Here is a 7,548-nt window from a genome sequence, read left to right as displayed (position 1 = left end):
ATGGAGATCACAAGCACAAGAAGATGATGGCCATATCATATCACTTATATTGATTGCATGTGATGTTTATCTTTTATGCATCTTATCTCGCTTTGATTGACGGTAGCATTATAAGATGATCTCTCACTAAATTATCAAGGTATAAGTGTTCTCCCTGAGTATGCACCGTTGCGAAAGTTCTTCGTGCTGAGACACCACGTGATGATCGGGTGTGATAGGCTCTACGTTCAAATACAACGGGTGCAAAACAGTTGCACACGCGGAATACTCAGGTTAAACTTGACGAGCCTAGCATATAACAGATATGGCCTCGGAACACGGAGACCGAGAGGTCGAGCGTGAATCATATAGTAGATATGATCAACATAGTGATGTTCACCATTGAAACTACTCCATCTCACGTGATGATCGGACATGGTTTAGTTGATATGGATCACGTGATCACTTAGAGGATTAGAGGGATGTCTGCCTAAGTGGGAGTTCTTAAGTAATATGATTAATTGAACTTAAATTTATCATGAACTTAGTCCTGGTAGTATTAGCATATCTATGTTGTAGATCAATAGCTCGCGTTTAGCTCCCCTGTTTTATTTTGATATGTTCCTAGAGAAAACTAAGTTGAAAGATGTTAGTAGCAATGATGCGGACTGGATCCGTGATCTGAGGTTTATCCTCATTGCTGCACAGAAGAATTATGTCCTTGATGCACCGCTAGGTGACAAACCTATTGCAGGAGCATATGCAGATGTTATGAATGTTTGGCTAGCTCAATATGATGACTACTTGATAGTTTAGTGCACCATGCTTAAACGGCTTAGAATCAGGACTTCAAAGACGTTTTGAACGTCATGGACCATATGAGATGTTCCAGGAGTTGAAGTTAATATTTCAAGCAAATACCCGAGTTGAGAGATATGAAGTCTCCAACAAGTTCTATAGCTAAAAGATGGAGGAGAATAGCTCAAGCAGTGAGCATGTGCTCAGATTGTCTGGGTACTACAATCGCTTGAATCAAGTGGGAGTTAATCTTCCAGATAAAATAGTGATTGACAGAATTCTCTAGTCACCATCACCAAGTTAGTAGAACTTCATGATGAACTATAATATGCAAGGGATAACGGAAACGATTCCCAAGCTCTTCGTGATGCTGAAATCGACGAAGGTAGAAATCAAGAAAAGCATCAAGTGTTGATGGTAAACAAAACCACTAGTTTCAAGTAAAGGGACAAAGGGAAGAAAGGGGAACTTCAAGAAGAACGGCAAGCAAGTTGCTGCTCAAGTGAAAAAACCCAAGTCTGGACCTAAACCTGAAACTGAGTGCTTCTACTGCAAAGGGACTAGTCACTGGAAGTGGAACTACCCCAAGTAATTGGCGGATAAGAAGGATGGCAAAGTGAACATAGGTATATTTGATATACATGTTATTGATGTGTACTTTACTAATGTTTATAGCAACCCCTTAGTATTTGATACTAGTTCAGTTGCTAAGAATAGTAACTCGAAATGGGAGTTGCAGAATGAACAGAGACTAGTTAAAGGTGAAGTGACGATGTGTATTGGAAATGGTTCCAAGATTGGTATGATCATCATCGCACACTCCCTATACTTTCGGGATTAGTGTTAAACCTAAAATAAATGTTATTTAGTGTTTGCGTTGAGCATGAATATGATTGGATCATGTTTATTGCAATACGGTTATTCATGTAATTTGGAGAATAATTGTTGTTCTGTTTACATGAATAAAACCTTCTATGGTCATACACCCAATGAAAATGGTTTGTTGGATCTCGATCGTGGTGATACACATTTTTATAATATTGAAGCCAAAAGATGCAAAGTTAATAATGATAGTGCAACTTATTTGTGGCACTGCCGGTTAGGTCATATTGGTGTAAAGCGCATGAAGAAAATCCATGCTGATGGGCTTTTGGAATCACTTGATTATGAATGAGTTGATGCTTGCGAACCATGCCTTATGGGCAAGATGACTAAGACTCCGTTCTCTGGAACAATGGAGCGAGCAACATATTTGTTGGAAATCATACATACTGATGTGTGTGGTCCGACGAATATTGAGGCTCGCGACAGGTATCAGTATTTTCTGATCTTCACAGATGATCTGAGCAGATATGAATATATCTACTTGATGAAACACAAGTCTGAAACATTTGAAAAGTTCAAAGAATTTCAGAGTGAAGTGGAGAATCATTGTAGCAAAAATAAAATTTTCTATGATATGATCGCAGAAATAAAATATTTGAGTTACGAGTTTGGCCTTCAGTTAAAACAATGTGAAATAGTTTCACTACTCACGCCACCTGGAACACCACAGTGTAATGGTGTGTCCGAACATCGTAACCATACTTTATTAGATATAGTGCGATCTATGATGTCTCTTACCGATTTACCACTATCGTTTTGGGGTTATGCATTAGAGACAGCTACGTTCACATTAAATAGGGCACCATCTAAATCAGTTGAGACGACACCGTATGAACTATGGTTTGGCAAGAAACCTAAGCTGTCGTTTTTTAAGTTTGAGGTTGCAATGCTTATGTGAAAAAGTTTCAACCTGATAAGCTCAAACCCAAATCGGAGAAATGCATCTTCATAGGATACCCAAAAGAAAATGTTGGGTACACTTTCTATCACAGATCCGAAGGCAAGATATTCATTGTTGAGAATGGATCCCTTCTAGAGAAGGAGTTTCTCTCGAAAGAAGTGAGTGGGAGGAAAGTAGAACTTGATGAGGTAACTGTACCTGCTCCCTTATTGGAAAGTAGTTCATCACAGAAATCTCTTCCTGTGACTACTACACCAATTAGTGAGGAAGCTAATGATGATGATCATGTAACTTCAAATCAAGTTACTACCAAACCTCGTAGGTAAACCAGAGTGAGATCCACACCAGAGTGGTACGGTAATCCTGTTCTGGAGGTCATGTTACTTGACTATGACGAACCTACGAACTATGAGGAAGCGATGATGAGCCCAGATTCCATGAAATGGCTTGAGGCCATGAAATCTGAGATGAGATCCATGTATGAGAACAAAGTATGGACCTTGATTGACTTGCCCAATGATTGGCGAGCCATTGAGATTAAATGGATCTTCAAGAGGAAGACGGACGCTTATAGTAGTGTTACTATCTACAAAGCTAGAATTGTCGCAAAAAGGTTTTCGACAAGTTCAAGGTGTTGACTACGATGAGAGCTTTCACTCGTATCTATGCTTAAGTCTGTCCGAATCATGTTAGCAATTGCCACATTTTATGAAATCTGGCAAATGGATAAACAAAATTACATTCCTTAATGGATTTATTAAAGAAGAGTTGTATATGATGCAACAAGAAAGTTGTCAATCCTAAAGGTGCTAACGAAATATGCAAGCTCCAACGATCCATATATGGACTGGTGCAAGCATCACGGAGTTGGAATATACGCTTTATAAGTTGATCAAAGCATATAGTTTTATACAGACTTGCGGTGAAGCCTGTATTTACAAGAAAGTGAGTGGGAGCACTACAACATTTCTGATAAGTATATGTGAATGACATATTGTTGATCAGAGATAATGTAGAATTATTCTGCAAAGCATAAAGGAGTGTTTGAAAGGATTTTTTCGAAGAAAGACCTCAGTGAATCTGCTTACATATTGAGCATCAAGATCTATAGAGATAGATCAAGACGCTTGATAAGTTTTTTCAATGAGTGCATACCTTGACGAGATTTTGAAGTAGTTCAAAATGGAACAGTCAAAGAAAGAGTTCTTGACTGTGTTACAAGGTGTGAAACTGAGTAAGACTCAAAGCCCGACCACGGCAGAATATAGAAAGAGAATGAAAGTCATTCCCTATGCCTTGGCCATAGCTTCTATAAAATATGCCATGCTGTGTACCAGACCTATTGTATACCCTACACTGTTTTTGGCAAGGGAGTACAATAGTGATCTAGGAGTAGATCATTGGACAGTGGTCAAAATTATCCTTAGTGGAATAAGGATATGTTTCTCGATTATGGAGGTGACAAAAAAGGTTCGTCGTAAAGGGTTATGTCGATGCAAATTTTGACACTGATCCAGATGACTCTAAATCTCAATCTGGATACATATTGAAAGTGGGAGCAATTAGCTAGAGTATCTCCATGCAGAGCATTGTTAATATAGAAATTTGCAAAATACTTACGGATCTGAATGTGGTAGACCCGTTGACTAAACTTCTCTCACAAGCAAAATATGATCACACCTTAGTACTCTTTGGGTGTTAATCACATAGCGATTTGAACTAGATTATTGACTCTAGTAAACCCTTTGGGTGTTGGTCACATGTCGATGTGAACTATGGGTGTTAATCACATGGTGATGTGAACTATTGATGTTAAATCACATGGCGATGTGAACTAGATTATTGACTCTATTGCAAGTGGGAGACTGAAGGAAATATGCCCTAGAGGCAATAATAAAGTTATTATTTATTTCCTTATATCATGATAAATGTTTATTATTCATGCTAGAATTGTATTAACTGGAAACATAATGCATGTGTGAATACATAGACAAACAGAGTGTCATTAGTATGCCTCTACTTGACTAGCTCGTTGATCAAAGATGGTTATGTTTCCTAACCATAGACATGAGTTGTCATTTGATTAACGGGGTCACATCATTAGGAGAATGATGTGATTGACTTGACCCATTTCGTTAGCTTAGCACTTGACCGTTTAGTTTGTTGCTATTGCTTTCTTCATGACTTATACATGTTCCTATGACTATGAGATTATGCAACTCCCGTTTACCGGAGGAACACTTTGTGTGCCACCAAACATCACATTGTGACTGGGTGATTATAAAGGTGCTCTACAGGTGTCTCCGAAGGTACTTGTTGGGTTGGCGTATTTCGAGATTAGGATTTGTCACTCCGATTGTCGGAGAAGCATCTCTGGGCCCACTCGGTAATGCACATCACTATAAGCCTTGCAAGCATTGCAACTAATGAATTAGTTGCGGGATGATGTATTACAGAACAAGTAAAGAGACTTGCCGGTAATGAGATTGAACTAGGTATTGAGATACCGACGATCGAATCTCGGGCAAGTAACATACCGATGACAAAGGGAACAACGTATGTTGTTATGCGGTCTGACCGATAAAGATCTTCATAGAATATGTAAGCCAATATGGGCATCCAGGTCCCGCTATTGGTTATTGACCAGAGAGGTGTCTCGGTCATGTCTACATAGTTCTCAAACCCGTAGGGTCCGCACGCTTAACATTCGTTGATGATATAGTATTATATGAGTTATGTATGTTGGTGACCGAATGTTGTTCGGAGTCCCGTATGAGATCACGGACATGACGAGGAGCTCCGGAATAGTCTGGAGGTAAAGATTCATATATTGGATGATATGGTTTGGCCAAGGGTTCAGGCCCATGGGGCTATAAGTCGGTGCAAAAAGAGTTTTGCGTAGGCCAGGGGGACAAACGCCGGAGACCCTGGCGTCTGGCCCTCGGCCAGACGCCGAGGCCCATGGCGTCTGGGCCAGACGCCAAGGATTGTGGCGTTTGGTCCTGGAGTCCGAGTGGGACTCTTGCCTTTCGGGCAAAACCGACTTTGAGGAGGCTTTTGCTCCAAGTTTCGACCCCAGGGATCAACATATAAATAGAGGGGCAGGGCTAGCACCAAAGACACATCAAGAAACACCAAGCCATGTGCCGGCAACCCCATCCCCTCTAGTTTATCCTCCGTCCTAGTTTTCATAGTGCTTAGGCGAAGCCCTGCGGAGATTGTTCTTCACCAACACCGTCACCACGCCGTCGTGCTGCCGGAACTCATCTACTACTTCGCCCCTCTTGCTGGATCAAGAAGGCGAGGACGTCACCGAGCCGAATGTGTGCAGAACTCGGAGGTGCCGTGCTTTCGGTACTTGGACCGGTCGGATCATGAAGACGTACGACTACATCAACCGCGTTGATATAACGCTTCCGCGAACGGTCTACGAGGGTACGTAGACAACACTCTCCCCTCTCGTTGCTATGCTTCACCATGATCCTGCGTGTGCATAGGATTTTTTTTGAAATTACTACGTTCCCCAACACTTGATAACCCGACACAGGTAGTAAAGGTAAATTCTCTCTATAGATATGATAAAGCTGAAATCCCTCCTGCTAAGTTTGCTAGCCAATGTTTGGATGAATTTGACAACTTTATGGTTAAGCAAGAAGATTTTAATGCTTATTTTCGTAGACAACTTAAACGCAATGCTTATATGATTGAACACTTGAGTGATTACATGGCTAGTGTTAAAGGTGAACTTAAACTTATTAGTAAACATGCTTCTATGGTTACCACTCAAGTAGAACAAGTACTCAAAGCTTAGAATGATTTGCTCAATGAATTGAATAGTAAGAATAATGATAATGATGTTAGAGTTATGACTAGAGGTGGTAAAATGACTCAGGAACCTTTTGTATCCTAAGGGCCATCCTAAGAGAATTGAGCAAGATTCTCAGAGAATTAATATTGATGCACCTAGTCCTTCTAAGAGGAAGAAAAAGAAAAATGATAGGACTTTGCATGCTTCTAGTGAACCTGTTGTAGACACACCTGAGAATCCTAATGATATTTCTATCTCTGATGCTGAAACACAATCTGGTAATGAACATGAACCTAGTGATAATGTTAATGATGATCTTCATGTTGATGCTCAACCTAGCAATAATAATGATGTAGAGATTGAACCTGCCATTGATCTTGATAACCCACAATCAAAGAATCAACGTTATGATAAGAGAGACTTTGTTGCTAGGAAGCACGGTAAAGACAGAGAACCATGGGTTCAGAAACCCATGCCTTTTCCTCCTAAACCATCCAAGAAAAAGGATGATGAGGATTTTGAGCGCTTTGCTGAAAAGATTAGACCTATCTTTTTGCATATGCGTTTGACTGATATGCTTAAAATGATTCCTTATGCTAAATATATGAAAGATATTGTTACAAATAAGAGAAAGATACCGGAAGATGAAATTTCCACCATGCTTGCTAATTATACCTTTAAGGGTGGAATACCAAAGAAACTTGGAGATCTAGGAGTACCAACTATACCATGCTCCATTAAAAGAAACTATTTTAAAACTGCCTTATGTGATCTTGGAGCCGGTGTTAGTGTTATGCCTCTCTCTTTATATAGTAGACTTGATTTGAATAAGTTGACACCTACTGAAATATCTTTGCAAATGGTTGACAAATCAACTGCTATACCTGTCGGTATTTGTGAGGATGTGCCTGTTGTGGTTGCAAACGTTGCTATTTTAACGGACTTTGTTATTCTTGATATTCCCGAGGATGATAGTATTTCTATTATTCTTGGAAGACCCTTTTTGAATACTGCAGGGGCTGTTATTGATTGCACAAAAGGCAATGTCACTTTTCATGTTAATGGTAATGAGCATACGGTACACTTTCCGAGGAAACAACCTCAAGTCCACAGTATCAATTCTATTGGAAAAAAATTCAACAATTACTATTGGAGGTTTTGAATTCCCTCTTCCTAC

Source organism: Triticum urartu, chromosome 5, assembly GCF_003073215.2.
Source record: "Triticum urartu cultivar G1812 chromosome 5, Tu2.1, whole genome shotgun sequence".
Classification (NCBI taxonomy): domain Eukaryota; kingdom Viridiplantae; phylum Streptophyta; class Magnoliopsida; order Poales; family Poaceae; genus Triticum; species Triticum urartu.
Note: the sequence above shows the minus strand (reverse complement) of the source record.